General features: G+C 41.5%; 1 pseudogene; it reads right to left on the bottom strand.

The window, feature by feature from the left end:
* Positions 1-13,972, bottom strand: part of LOC141089660 (zinc finger protein 592-like) — a 61,200-nt pseudogene extending 47,228 nt beyond the window's left edge.
* Positions 13,973-16,348: the final 2,376 nt, after the last annotated feature.

Here is a 16,348-nt window from a genome sequence, read left to right as displayed (position 1 = left end):
GCAAATGTCTGTGATAGGGGCTTGTGCTTTTGGCCTGACGAGGGAGTGAAAGGTGTCAAAAAGTTTCTTGGGGTTGTTGGATAGTGAGGAGATCAGGGTGGTGAAGTAGGTCTGTTTGGCGAGGTGAAGGGCAGAGTTATATGTCCTTAACATAAATTTGAAGTGTATGAAGTCTTCTGGTGTGCGTGTTTTCCTCCATAAGCATTCAGCACACCTAGAGCATTGCTGGAGAAATCGGGTTTGCGATGTGAGCCAGGGCTGTTTCACTCGTGTTTGGAGGTTCTGAGGGTGAGGGGAGCTACTTGGTCAAGGGTGCTTCTAAGAGTGTCATTGAAGTGATGTACAGCCAGATCAGGACAGGAAAAAGAAGAGATTGGGGACAATGATGAGTGTAGGGAGTCTGAAAGTGTATGAGGGTTAATGGCTTGTAGATTTCTGACTGAATGGTAGGTAGGAGGGTGCTGGGGTGAGCGAGGATTTGTGAGTGTAAAGGAGAGAATGTTGTGGTCAGAGAGGGGAAGCGGTGAGTTATCTAGGTAGGAGATTGAGCAGAGCCCGGCGAAAACCAGGTCCAGGGTGTTACCGTCTTTGTGTGTTTCAGAGGTTGAGAGCTGTGAGAGGCCTAGAGAAGTGGTTAGTGATAGAAGCTGGGATGCAGATGTGGAAGTGGGGCTGTTGAAGTCTCCCAGGATAAGGGTTGGTAGTTCTGAGGACATGAAGTGCAGCAGCCAGGCAGAGAAATGGTCCAGGAAGTGGATGGGTGAGCCTGGGGGCCGGTATATGACCGCTACTCTGAGGGAGAGGGGACGAAAGAGCCTGATGGTGTGGACTTCAAAAGAAGGGAATGAGAGTGATGGAACTGGGGGGATGACCTGGAAAGTGCATTGTGGGGACAGGAGTATGCCGACTCCACCACCAGGTCTGTTTGTCGGTCTCGGGGAATGGGAGAATTGTAAGCCACCATGAGAAATGGCAGCAGGAGAGACAGTGTCAGAATCCTGAATCCAGGTTTCCGTGAGGGCCAACAGATTCAGAGAGTTTTTCAGAAAGTAATTGTGTAGGAAAGGAAGCTTGTTGCATACAGACCGTGGATTCCAAAGGGCACAATTAAAAGAAGGAGATGAAGGAGTGCAAATAATATTAGTAAAATTATTAAGGTTTCGATGTGAGGTAGGGTAGGGGTTGAGGTTGGGGGATGGTGGACCTTGGTTGGGGGAGATGTCCCCTGAAATCAGTAGGAGCAGGAAGACAAAGAGCAAGTAGTTTTTGGAATTGTATGAAGATTTTTGTGCTGTGTGTTTGGGCAAGATGGGCTGAGGTTTTTTAAGAAGGTGAGAAGTGCATGGGAGCTGTACATGGGAGAAGGAAAGAGAGAGGAGCTGATGTATATGAGTCGTGATGGAGGGGGGATTGGTCGGTGAAAGTGGATTGCAAGAGAACATAGGAGGATAGGAATAAAGCACATGGATAAAAGGGAGAGCAGAGTGTGGGTTACCTGACTCCTGCCCTGACTAACTGCCATGTAATATCTGCTGTATCACGACGCTTATCTTCGTGACGCTTTGCTTCTGTGATGCGCGCACCCCCACATGCGTGCACCCCTAAGGATGGTTCTAAATTTATAGTCCAGACTGCAGGGTCAGAAGAGATGGATTGTGGGAACTGGTTGAGGATAATTTGCCAGCTGGGGTCAGCACACCAGGGTTTTTTTGTTTTTTTTGCCATTCAGCCTGGCGACATCTATTTTAACACCTCCACCAGATAAGATCTACACTGATCCCAGTCATGGTTATGCAACAGTGAGTTTTAAGTACAATGCACCAAATGATTTATAACAATGAATTAGCAGAAACATTAAAATATGTTTCTAGATGGTAAAGCAGCAGATGACACAGCAGACAGCAAGCAGAGGTGGGAATTTTTACCATAAGAGTCTATTGCAGCAGATGAGACAGCAATCAGAGGTGGGAAGTTGTACCATTTGAATATGTTGCATATGTTGCAACATATGCATATGTTGCATATGTTCTAGAAAAAAGAAGTCCCAAATTTTGTCCCTATCAGTCCCTGATCACAGGGTCACCCTGACACCCAAGACTCCTGCCCTTACAAGGGCAGTCGACAGCTAACACTTATGGTGCTAGTCAACCCTGGACTGGCCTTGTGTGCCCACCAAGAGGAATGACACGCAGGGCCTTTTTTTTTCTAGAGGTGACTTCAGGACTTTTTTTTTCAAGAGGTGGCAGAATAAAACCAGAGAGGGGAAGACTCAGAAAATAAAAAAACTGATGAGACTGTTCCTTTATTTTGCTACTTCTCCTTTTATAATATATGGCTGTCTTTTTTTGAGCAAGATATGAATGGCATGTTATCCATATATTCTAAAGTGTTGACAGACTGACACATTGGCCCCTTATATTGAGTGACCATTGTCGAAAAATTCCTCCCTTACTGGGATATGGGCTATTTTTGTATCTGTATATCGTTTTTAAGTTTTCTACATCATTTAGGCTCTAAGTGTGAATTACACTATTTTATAATACTAAGTAAAGGTTAAGTTGTAATTCCCCATCTGTGCTGTTTTCCTATATTTTGATATATCTGACTTTTAAGGATGCAGTAATACAAATATATTTTTATCAATTTATTAGATATCTTTTTAATGGATTTGAATTGTTATGCTAAAAAGATGTTTTTATTTTAACATTTTTTAATCCCCGCGAGGGACTTGAACCTGAAATTTTAACAGTAGAACTGTCTGATCTTCACAGGAGAACTGTTATGCAAGGCATAAAAGCCTTCAGCTAGCCGGAGCCTGCAATAGCAAGCTGTTGACACCCCTGATTGTACTGCGGGGGTCAATGGGCTCATGCAAAGGTGCGCCCCCTGTTTCTGCCAGCTCTGATGTAGCTGGCATTATAGACAGCTCCTAAGCTATATATATATATATATATATATATATATATATATATATATATATATATACTCAGCTCCTAAGCTGGCATCATAGGATGTACCAGTAGGCTCAGTGTCAGAAAAGGGTTAAAGTGGATCTGTCACCAAATTTCACAATACAAATGGCATACATTATTAAATAGCTGTCTTAGATCTGATGAAGTCACCATAATTACTTTGAAAATCCATGTCAGAATGGCCGTTAAACAGTAATATTAAAATAGGCATTTTATGAATCCAGTTTTTCAGCGCTCATTTCAATTTTAGTCAGAAAACTTTCAGAAAGGAAAAAAGGGTAATATAGCCATTCTGACCATTTTCAAAGTAACTACAATAACTTAATGCGGACTAGAAAATTAATAATGCATGCAGTTTGTATTGTGAAATCTGGTGAGGTCACAGATGCACTTAAATTTAATTTCTTAATGGGTTTAATGAGTTGAGGGCAGTGTCCACTACTCGCACAACCCCTTGTCAATCACTATGTTTCCACCTGGTAAAATAATAACACCTATACTCACCTCTGTGTACTCTGATCCTGATCACACTCTCCCCCGCAAATAAATACCATAAATACATCAGTTAGGTTCCCAAGAAGTAAGGGACACCTGGATGACCAAATAACTGCAAGATCAAGCTATAAAGTATAGGATCTGTTTGTAGTCTGTTACCATGGTATTATATAGATCTGCATAAGAGCTGTACATATAAAATTGTAGAATATATTTCATAAAAACTAATTGCTGTTTTAAAAAATGTAAAATAAAGCATAAAATAACAAATTCTCCACGTTATTATCCTACTGACTGCTTACCATTTACTCCCCTTCCACCTTTGCTAACGTCTCCTGCCACTCCTCTTTTTAAACTGGTGTGTCACTAGAAGTCTGATTCAATATCACAAACCCCAGCGATCAGTGGTTGGTGATTAGAAGTTGAGGTCAGGTAACACATGGCGACTATGAAAACCACAGGGCACCAGTGTAAGCAGAAGAAATGCTGGGGACAATTGTGATCTTAAAGCATAACCAAATAAATAATTCAATCAATAAAGCAGATTATAACAAGACCGCACTGATCAAATTTAATATCCGATACATAATGATCATTACAGATAGAAAAATTGTTAGGATAATAAAAATTTGCATGCAATAAAGTCTCCTTACATTAAGCAACTTAATGGCGTTAATAGCCATAAGTCAATTAGTTTCATATTAAATGCCTAAACTAAAGGTGCATTAACAGTAACAAATTGTCAGGAATGGTGGTTCCTGATAATCGGGCAGTGTAAAAAAAAAACTGCAAATAATAATATAATAATAATAATAAATGTTATTTCTATAGCGCCGACATATTCCGCAGCACTTTACATTTCAGAGGGGACTTGTACAGACAATAGACATTACAGCATAACAATAATCACATAGATCATAACAGATACCAAGAGGAATGAGGGCCCTGCTCGCAAGCTTACAGTCTATGAGGAAAGAGGTAGACACGAAAGGTGGGTGGTAACAGTTGCCCTGATTGTATGGACCAGCCATAATGTTAAGTGTGTAACAGTACAGACACAGAGGGCTACTGGATGCATAAAGCATGTGGGAACATGATGCGGGGACCCTGGTTATGGTAAAACTTTTGGCTGTGCCACACAGGGATAGATTAGGTTAATGTGTTGAGGCGGTAGGCCAGTCTGAATAAATGCGTTTTCAGGGCACGCTTAAAATTGTGGGGATTGGGGACTAATCGTATTGACCTGGGAAGTGCATTCCAAAGTGTATAGTCTTGGAGACGGGAGTGGGAGGTTCTGATTATTGAGGATGCTAACCTCAGGTCATCAGTAGAACAGAGGGCACGGGTAGGGTGGTAACTGAAACAAGGGAGGAGATGTAGGGTGGTGCTGAGCCATGGAGAGCTTTGTTGGTGAGGATAATAAGTTTGTACAGGATTCTGGCGTGGATGGGTAACCAGTGTAATGACTGGCACAAGGTAGAGGCATCGGTGTAACGATTGGCGAGGAATATGATCCTGGCTGCAGTATTCAAGACAGATTGGAGGGGGGAGAGTTTGGTAAGAGGGAGACTGATTAGAAGAGAGTTATAATAGTCGAGACGACAATGAATAAGAGAAACAGTAAGTTTTTGCAGAGTCAAAAGTAAGAAAAGGTCGAATTCTAGAAATGGCTTTCCTAAAAATTATCTTTCTCAGCAGCACATTGTCCTGTGTAAGCAGGAATAGTGCTGCCAAGAACATCCTATATGCACAGAATTGAATGTGAGGGTGGCCGCACTAAACAGGCTTCTAACCAACTGTTGATCGAAAAATCTGTAAAGCCCCCTTCTCACATAGCGAGATCGCTAGGGAGATAGCTAAAGTGTCACCAATTTTGTTCATGCAACAGCGATCTTGCCTGCGATCTCACTACATGTGAGACATAGCGGCGACTGGCCCCCCTGCTGGATATCGCTGATCATGCAGGAATGTCCTGGGCCATTTTTTCATCGTCGTCGTCCCACTGTCCAGCATGCATCGTTGTGTTTGACGCTGACGAGCGACCTCGTTGGCGACGCAGAACTCAGGGATGCAGACTGGAATCGTTCAGAATAGCTGCTGTATGACAAAGTAGCAACGACCGTCTAGTCGTTATACGGATCGCTGAATCGTTGCTGCGTCGCAGAAGAGATCTGCCTGTTTGGCAGCTTACTAGCGACCATTTAGCGACGCACCAGCGATCCTTACCAGGTCGTATCGTTGTCGGGATCGCTGGTGCATCGCTATGTGAAACAGGACCCTAACAGTCAATTTTCAGCAGCATATTGTGTTTTGTAAAAGAGTCCTAAGGACACAGGACAGATGCTTTAAAATAATCCAAACAGCAGATCATGCCAGGTAAATGAAAAATTAACTACTTAACGTGAACCCCTCATCGCTTCTGACATGTCAGTTTCTGTAAATAGGTGTATTCCTCATTAAACAAAAGATCTGGAACAAATTTTTGAACTCTGCATTGTGTTGTTCCTCCTAGAAATGTATGAATTAATTAATGCAGACCTAAAACTTCCTCAAAAAAATATGCTGAAGACTTTGTAAAGATCCATGAAGTCCCCTGATTCTGCTGCATCACTTCATCGCAGAGATATTCATATTTCTTACTTTTGGAGGGCAGTAAGTAAAACCTCTGCTTCTCGTACAACTGGGCATGTCTTCAGAGTTCTCTCTTGGATAGTAAACTTTCGCCCTTCCAAGACGCTGCCAATCACAGCTTGGCAGCTGATCTATCAGTCTCTGATTGGCCAGGTACTATATGGATAGATCTGACTAATCAAATGGCATCCCTAGCTGACTTCTTCCTGTTCCATTCAAGCTGATGGATATGTCTCATCCATGTATGTACATATGGGTAGACCTAACAGTCACTTGGAGCTGGGTGAAGAAAAGCCGGCTGGGGGCCATGCTAGATTAGTCACATCTTTACCTAAAGTCCCCAGACCGGCATTTGAAACTATGTTTTCTCTGAAATAATTGGGCAGCCGGAATCAATTTACAAATTTTATTACTATTGCCATTGTCATAGGATGTAATAATAATAATAATAAATTTCATTTCTATAGCGCCGACATATTCCGCAGCACTTTACATTTCAGAGGGCACTTGTACAGACAATAGACATTACAGCATAACAATAATCACATAGATCATAACAGATACCAAGAGGAATGAGGGCCCTGCTCGCAAGCTTACAATCTATGAGGAAAGAGGTAGACACGAAAGGTGGGTGGTAACAATTGCCCTGATTGTATGGACCAGCCATAATGTTAAGTGTGTAACAGTACAGACACAGAGGGCTAATGGATGCATAATGCATGTGGGAACATGATGCGGGGACCCTGGTTATGGTAAAACTTTTGGCTGTGCCACACAGGGATATACACTCACTGGCCACTTTATTAGGTACACCATGCTAGTAAGGGGTTGGACCCCCTTTTGCCTTCAGAACTGCCTCAATTCTTCGTGGCAGAGATTCAACAAGGTGCTGGAAGCATTCCTCAGAGATTTTGGACCATATTGACATGATGGCATCACACAGTTGGCGCAGATTTGTCGGCTGCACATCCCTGATGCGAATCTCCCGTTCCACCACATCCCAAAGATGCTCTATTGGATTGAGATCTGGTGACTGAGGAGGCCATTTGAGTACAGTAAACTCATTGTCATGTTCAAGAAACCAATCTGAGATGATTCGAGCTTTATGACATGGCGCATTATCCTGCTGAAAGTAGCCATCAGATGTTGGGTACATTGTGGTCATAAAGGGATGGACATGGTCAGCAACAATACTCAGGTAGGCTGTGGTGTTGCAACGATGCTCAATTGGTACCAAGGGGCCCAAAGAGTGCCCAGAAAAAATTCCCCACACCATGACACCACCACCACCAGCCTGAACCGTTGATACAAGGCAGGATGGATCCATGCTTTCATGTTGTTTACGCCAAATTCTGACCCTACCATCCGAATGTCGCAGCAGAAATCGAGACTCATCAGACCAGGCAACGTTTTTCCAATCTTCTACTGTCCAATTTCGATGAGCTTGTGCAAATTGTAGCCTCAGTTTCCTGTTCTTAGCTGAGAGGAGTGGTACCCAGTGTAGTCTTCTGCTGCTGTAGCCCATCTGCCTCAAAGTTCGACGCACTGTGCGTTCAGAGATGCTCTTCTGCCTACCTTGGTTGTAACGGGTGGCAATTTGAGTCACTGTTGCCTTTCTATCAGCTCGAACCAGTCTGCCCATTCTCCTCTGACCTCTGGCATCAACATGGCATTTCCGGCCACAGAACTGCCGCTCACTGGATTTTTTTTCTTTTTCGGACCATTCTCTGTAAACCCTAGAGATGGTTGTGCGTGAAAATCCCAGTAGATCAGCAGTTTCTGAAATTCTCAGACCAGCCCTTCTGGCACCAACAATCATGCCACGTTCAAAGGCACTCAAATCACCTTTCTTCCCCATACTGATGCTCGGTTTGAACTGCAGGAGATTGTCTTGACCATGTCTACATGCCTAAATGCACTGAGTTGCCGCCATGTGATTGGCTGATTAGAAATTAAGTCTTAACACACAGTTGGACAGGTGTACCTAATAAAGTGGCCAGTGAGTGTATTAGGTTAATGTGTTGAGGAGATAGGCCAGTCTGAATAAATGCGTTTTCAGGGCACGCTTAAAATTGTGGGGATTGGGGACTAATCGTATTGACCTGGGAAGTGCATTCCAAAGAATAGGTGCAGCACGTGTAAAGTCTTGGAGATGGGAGTGGGAGGTTCTGATTATTGAGGATGCTAACCTCAGGTCATCAGCAGAACGGAGAGCGCGGGTAGGGTGGTATACTTAAACAAGGGAGGAGATGTAGGGTGGTGTACCCCTATATGGAATGGAAGTGTGAACAGCGATTTGACAAGAGCCAAACTGTGTATGGAAACACGAAGTTGACTGGAGAAATAGTAACACCCAGTTGTCAATTTGTAATAATATTCTATAAAGAATAGCAGCATGTTTTATTTGTTTTTTCTTGTGCTTTTTGCTGCGGTTTTGGCATGCCAGATTTGTCTATTGTGCATGCTGATAAACTTTAGCGTTGAAAAATTAGTCCCATTTTACAGAACCAGGTTTCGGCACAAAAACGCAGCAAAACCTGATACCTGTGTTTTTGGTGCATTTTTTTCAGCATTTTTTCACCACCCAGTCATGTAAATGGGTAAAAAAACACTAGACAAATGCTGAAAGAAGTGACATGCTCCATTGTGTGAAAAACATGCAAATCACAACGTTTTGATGACAAAAAAACAAGGGGTGTGCTGAAAATTTGCATTAAAAAATACATTAAAAATGCTACAAAAATGCCTAGTGTGAACTTAGCCTAAGGCAAGAAGTTAAGAAAAGATGTTCCAGAATTGATATTTATGAGGAACACAACACTAGAAGTAATGACCTTAGGACCTCTTTGCATACTCTTAATTACTAAATGAGTCTTGTAATAATAACTAAAAGTTTTCAGAACTTAGAGCAAAAAATGACTGCACATGAAGGTATCAACCACTAAGGACTCTCAATTCTGAATATTTTGCACATGATTTAAGGATTTCTTCAGCATTGGATATAATAAAAACTGAATTGTTATGACACAAAAGATAAATTTTCTTTCTTTTTAATTATGTTCTTCTGTTTGCATCATGCAGAGGATTAGAAAACAGATACAAACCAGCCATTGCTATCAGTTTTCAGCTAGGAGTTAATGATCAGCTTAATGCACTCCACCCATTGTTATACAATTGGGAATGACATGTGTTAGTAATCTCCTTAACCTCACATGATGACGGGGACCCAGATGTTGCTGATATGTGCTGGTTTAGGCAAATGTATCCCTTATGGGGAATCCTTGTACTCAAAGCAAAAGGCAAATGAATGTGATGTAGTTTTATGAACTGTATTAAAGAACCATGCTCTGTATAAAAAAAAAAGACATTTACGACATGGAAAATTGATGCTTAAAATATTAGACATTAAATGAAAAGTGATTCTAAATGATCATTATAGAAGTGTTAACAAATATTTATAATGTAGTCAAGAAAAAGCTAGATGGATGCATCTCATTTTAGAACAATTCCTAATAATCCGGTGTAAGCCCCCTCTTTTCTGCGATTCTTTCACCACTCTTCTGGGAAGGATTTTGATGGGACTTGGAATTTGCTTTCAGGTATTTATGTCTTTACAGTAACAAGAACATTAGTGTTGTGTTACTGTGTAACTTAGGGTGCATTTACACTGTATAATTATCAGGTTCCAAGAAACGCGCATTCCCCAATGATCTTGCAGTGTAAACCGGCTGCCAATCTACCCAATGGACAAGAGAAACATTTTACCATTTGGTGGTCCAATGGGATCCTAGGTTCAGATCCCACCAAGGACATCTGCAAGGAATTTGTATCTTCTCCTCATGTTTGCATGAGTTTCCTCTGTGGACCTGAGTTTCCTTCCACATTACAACAACATACTTAAATGGCATTCAGATTGTGAGCCCCAGTGGGGACAGGGATGATGAAGTCTGAAAAGAGCAATGGATTAATGACGTTATATAATTGAATAGAATATTAACAAAGTATTTTGTATTCTGTATGCACTGGAAAATAATTCCAAATGGGATGCAATTGTAAAGAAAATGGGTTTTGCAATGATTTTTGGGGTTATGTTTTTACAGCATACATTTTGTGCTAAAAATTACTCTTAATCCTGATTCTCCAGATCATTATGGCTATGATGATGCCATTCCAAGCTTGTGTGTATATATATATATATATATATATATATATATATATATATATATATATATATATATATATAGTACATACAGTGCCTTGCGAAAGTATTCTGCCCCCCTGGAACTTTTCAACCCTTTCCCACATATCGTACTTCAATTATAAAGACACCAAATGTAAATTTTTGGTGAAGAATCATCAACAAGTGGGACACAATTGTGTAGTTGAACGAAATTTATTGGTTATTTTAAATTTTTGTGGAAAGTCAAAAACTGAAAAGTGGGGCATGCAATATTATTCAGCCTCTTTACTTTCAGTGCAGCAAACTTACTCCAGAAGTTCATTGTGGATCTCTGAATGATCCAATGTTGTCCTAAATGACTAATGATGATAAATATAATCCACCTGTGTGTAATCAAGTCTCCATATAAATGCACCTGCTCTGTGGTAGTCTTAGGGTAATAATAATAATAATAAATTTTATTTTTATAGCGCCGACATATTCCGCAGCACTTTACATTTCAGAGGGGATTTGTACAGACAATAGACATTACAGCATAACAATAATCACATACAGTAGATTATAACAAACAACAAGAGGAGTGAGGGCCCTGCTCGCATGCTTACAGTCTATGAGGAAAGAGGTAGACACGAAAGGTGGGTGGTAACAGTTCCTCTGATTGTATGGACCAGCCATAATGTTAAGTGTGTAACAGTACAGACACAGAGGGCTAATGGATGCATAAAGCATGTGGGACATGATGCTGGGAACCTGGTTATGGTAAAACTTTTGGCTCTGCCACACAGGGATAGGTTAGGTTAATGTGTTGAGGCGATAGGCCAGTCTGAATAAATGCGTTTTCAGGACACGCTTAAAATTGTGGGGATTGGGGACTAATCGTATTGACCTGGGAAGTGCATTCCAAAGAATTGGCGCGGCACGTGTAAAGTCTTGGAGACGGGAGTGGGAGGTTCTGACTATTGAGGATACTAACCTCAGGTCATCAGCAGAACGGAGGGCGCGGGTAGGGTGGTATACTGAAACAAGGGAGGAGATGTAGGGTGGTGCTGAGCCATGGAGGGCTTTGTGGGTGAGGATAATAAGTTTATACTGAATTCTGGAGTGGATGGGTAGCCAGTGTAATGACTGGCACAAGGTAGAGGCATCGGTGTAACGATTGGTGAGGAATATGATCCTGGCTGCAGCATTCAAGACAGATTGGAGAGGGGAGAGTTTGGTAAGAGGGAGACCGATTAGAAGAGAGTTGGGTTCTGTTTGATGCACAGAGAGCATCATGAAGACCAAGGAACACAACAGGCAGGTCCGTGATACTGTTGTGGAGAAGTTTAAAGCCAGATTTGAATACAAAATGATTTCCAAAACTTTAAACATTCCAAGGAGCACTGTGCAAGCGATTATATTGAAATGGAAGGAGTATCATACCACTGCAAATCTACCAAAACCCGGCCATCCCTCTAAACTATCATCTCAAACAAGGAGAAGACTGATCAGAGATGCAGCCAAGAGGCCCATGATCACTCTGGATGAACTGCAGAGATCTACAGCTGAGGTGGGACAGTCTGTCCATAGGACAACAATCAGTCGTACACTGCACAAATCTGTCCTTTATGGAAGAGTGGCAAGAAGAAATCCATTTCTCAAGGATATCCATAAAAAGTGCTTTTTAGAGTTTGCAACAAGCCACTTGGGAAACACACCAAACACGTGGAAGAAGGCACTCTAGTCAGATGAAACCAAAATCGAACTTTTTGGCAACAATGCCAAACGATATGTTTGGTGTAAAGGCAACACAGCTCATCACCCTGAACACACCATCCCCACTGTCAAACTTGGTGGTGGCAGCATCATGGTTTGGGCCTGCTTTTCTTCAGCAGGGACAGGGAAGATGGTTAAAATTGATGGGAAGATATATGGAGCCAAATACAGGACCATTTTTGAAGAAAACCTGTTGGAGTCTGCAAAAGACCTGAGACTGGGACGGAGATTTGTCTTCCAACAAGACAATGATCCCAAACATAAAGCAAAATCTACAATGGAATGGTTCACAAATAAATGTATCCAGGTGTCAGAATGGCCAAGTCAAAGTCCAGACCTGAATCCAATCGAGAATCTGTGGAAAGAGCTGAAACCTGCTGTTCACAAACGATTTCTATCAAACCTCACTGAGCTCAAGCTGTTTGCCAAGGAAGAATGGGCTAGAATTTCAGTCTCTCGATGTACAAAAACTGATAAGAGACATACCCCAAGCGACTTGCAGCTGTAATCGCAGCAAAAGGTGGCGCAATAAAGTATTAAATTCAAGGGGTCGAATAATATTGCACACCCCACTTTTCAGTTTTTGACTTTCCACAAATATTTAAAATAACCAATACATTTTGTTCAACTTCACAATTGTGTCCCACTTGTTGTTGATTCTTCACCAAAAATTTACATTTGGTATCTTTGTTTGAAGCATGATATGTGGGAAAAGGTTGAAAAGTTCCAGGGGGCCGAATACTTTCGCAAGGCGCTGTACATATATACACTAAAGACATACTGAAAGGGAATTTAGATTGTGAGCCCCATCGGGGACAGTGGCAATAATGTCTGTAAAGTGCTGTGGAATTAATGGCGCTATACAAAAGAGTAACATAAATAATTAAGTAAAATATTTAATTTTTTTTCTGATTAAGTAGAAAAAAAATCTGAATTTTGTAAGACAAAAAAATATTTGGTTCATGTCACCCATTTTTTTATATCGGCACCCTGTGATTGCATCATTTACGCCGATGGGAGCCCAAACAAGCGAGGACCAGAGCACGTTCCATTTATTATCTGCTGTCAGATATTGACAGTGGCATTTAAATGGTTAAAATCCATAGGCAGCGCTAAACTGTTAAGGGGCCTTTACACATAGCGATATCGCTAAAGCGTCACCGATTTTGTGACGCAGCAATATCACTATGTGTGATACTTACCTCCAACCAGCTCCCCCGCTGTCTGTCGCTGATAGCGCGAGATCGTCCAGTTCCATTTCTCATCGGGCGCTTCCTGCTGGGCTTCCTGTTGGCGCCGACGAGCGACGTGTGGACACGGGCGGGAGGACGTCAGGATCGCCGCGTCTGAAAGGTAAGTAATGACCACTGCTGCGTCGCTACATCGCTGTGAGATCTGCCTGTGTGACAGCCGGAGCCTCCTTGTTAAAGCTTTGCAGCCGTGATGTGCCCGCTGTCACTGCTGCACTGTTCTGGCATTCTCTAATCTTCCCGGCGGCCAGCGGGGAGACCCAGGTGACATAGTGAGTCTCCCCTCCCGGATCCTGATGCTCCGGCAGAGCCCCGAAGAGCATCGCCGGCAGCAGCACAGGAGGGGCTTCCTCTGCATAAATATGCAGAAGTGCCGCGCTTACCTCCGGTGCAGGTTCAGACCCAGTCTTCTCCCGACTTCTCCTCTTCTGTCCTGCGGCACTTCTTGAGAGGGCATCTGCTCCATCAGTCCTCCCTCTCTGCACTCGATGGACCGGCAGGGCTTCATTAAGCTCCGCAGTCGCTGGGGAGTAGGGGGGACCAGCACCAGAGCCAGACGCGCTCAGCTGTAGCTGTGTCAGTTTGGCATTAGACCCATATATGTCTTTGTCCACGGGATCTGTATATTTCATAGCCCCAATTTCTTTTGTTGTATGAGATTTCCTTTTCAAATCTGCTTGGGTTGCCATATTGTTTTTCAGCTGCAGAACAGACAAAGGGGCTACAGTACCAACTTTCACCTGGCCCTTTCTTTGGTCAAATAAAGTCTTTTTTGTTTATAAATGTACATCTTTCTTTTTTTTGTGATTTCTGGCATAGTCCAAATGATCTGCCACCAATTTTAATGCAAAAAATACACTGTAAGGATGCCAATAGTTTTTATTTTTAGGGAAAATCCAGGAGCTAATGTAAAAGAGGTCTGTTCCTGGTCTCTGCACACCGCACCCCCCTCACACCCGACGATATCAACGGACTTGGCCAAACACCTAATCCCATCCCTGTAGTCTGTGAGCCCTCACGGGCAGGGTCCCCTCTCCTTATGTACTTGCGTGTCCCTTGTCTTACACATGTTTAGTATACTTGTCTATATTTCCCCTTTTCACATGTAAAGCGCCATGGAATAAATGGCGCTATATAAATGCATAATAATAATAATATATGGGGACCTCCTGACATTTCCCATAGAGTTGATGTCCGGGAAACAATATTCCAGCCAATTCAATGGCCAATTGTTTGGTGGTGTACTTAAGCCAATACATAGGCCCCGATTACATTTGTGTTTTTTCTTTTCAGTCACTTTTTTTAGCTTGTGGTATTAGTTGTCTTTTTTTGCTCATTTTTCAAAATGAAGCATGCAATTCATGAATTTGGCACAAAGTCAAAAATTGAATTTTCACTGTCTCAAGCTGTTTTTGCAACATTTTTGAGCAAAAAGCAACATTTTAAAAAATGGTGCAAACATTGATCCAAAATACTGGCATGCTAAAAAATTCATTAGGGGTGAATGGAGTAGAGTTATCCCAAATTTTGCAACTTTTTAAAAAGTTGCAATAGCTGAATCAGGTAAAAACTTCTAGAATTGCTAAGCTCCACCCATTAAACGGTGAACAAAAAGAAAAAGCAAGAACATATAAAATAAACTTAAAAAAAGGCACAAATAGAATAATGAATTGGGTGCAAACAAAAAAAGAAGCAAAACACACAAAATTAGACAAAAACGTGGGTAAAGGCAATGATGAATCAGGACTTTAGTGTTATTTCATGCTTTTATATGGCTGCTTTACTTGGAAATCTTGGAATTCAGTAGTAAATGCAGCACTCAAAGTCAGATGACAGTTATGTGCTACAAGGGTAATCATTTAGCGGTCCTACATTTTGAGCTTGTGCTGCATGCAATTTTGCAGATTAGGCCCTTGATTCATCATTGCCTTTGCACCTATTTTTTGCCTAGTTGTACCTGTGTATCTTGTGTCTTTTTTGCACCTAATTCACTATTCTATTTGAGCCTTTTTTATGTCTGTTTTATATGTGCTCGCCTGTTTGTTTTTTTCCCCTTTGTGGGCGGAGTTTAGAAATTACTCATGTTTTCAGGTGATTTTTTATTTTAAAAAGTCGCAACCTTTGGCACAACTCCAATAGAGTTTTACAACCCCGAAGTGATTGTTTATACATTAATTAAAAGTCCCTAATTTTGCAATATTAAAATAATAAAAAATGTTATGTTTTGTCCAAAAAGAGGTTGTCTGGTCTTAAACTACAAGTCTGCAGTCACGCTATGTGAGGATTTGTCAGTCCCGGCATCAGGAACAGTAGACATGTGATCGCTAGTATATGATATGTATAGTTTCCACCACTTTTCGACTGGATGGTCGTGGCCTCATGCAATGCAAGTGTATTAAGGCTGGAAACAGTTTAGTCAGAATGTTGCCGGGAGTATTCATATGGCATACTTACTGTACCTAAGGGTGGTTTAGTCTGTGTACTCTATTAACACAGGAAGCAGGCACATGGCTGATACAGAGGGGACAATAAGTATTTGATACACTGACGATTCTGCAAGTTTTTCCACCTACAAAGAAGAGAGATCTGTAAGTTTTATCGTAGGTATACTTCTATGGTGATAAACAGAATCTAACGATAAAAAACAAAAAAATCACATTGTGTGATTTTTAAACAGTTAAATTGCATTTTATTGCATGTATTAAGTATTTCATCAATTACCAACCAGCAAGAATTCTGGGTCTCACAGACCTGTTAGTTTTATTTAAGGAGCCCATACAGGTAAGCGCATGTCTTAATCCTGCTCATTTAGACACTGTTCACATGTTCAGGTTTTAAATATATTAGATAGGGACTGCTTCAATAGGGTTACCTTGACGTGGTGGAGCAGCTTAGCATACATTTTTTTGCATAAAAACGTATTGACTAAATACCCTGTATTTGTTGTCATCTTTTTCAGCACTTGCTGACTACTATTATAGGTCTTACTGCAAGGTATTTTTGCACATTTTTCATTCTGTGCTTTGTTTGAGTTTCAATCAGTGGGTGGTGTGAACATTGTCCTA

Source organism: Dendrobates tinctorius, unplaced genomic scaffold (assembly GCF_039654945.1).
Source record: "Dendrobates tinctorius isolate UK_male_01 unplaced genomic scaffold, ASM3965494v1 ptg000046l, whole genome shotgun sequence".
Lineage (NCBI taxonomy): Eukaryota > Metazoa > Chordata > Amphibia > Anura > Dendrobatidae > Dendrobates > Dendrobates tinctorius.
This window is presented reverse-complemented; position numbering and strand designations above follow the sequence as displayed.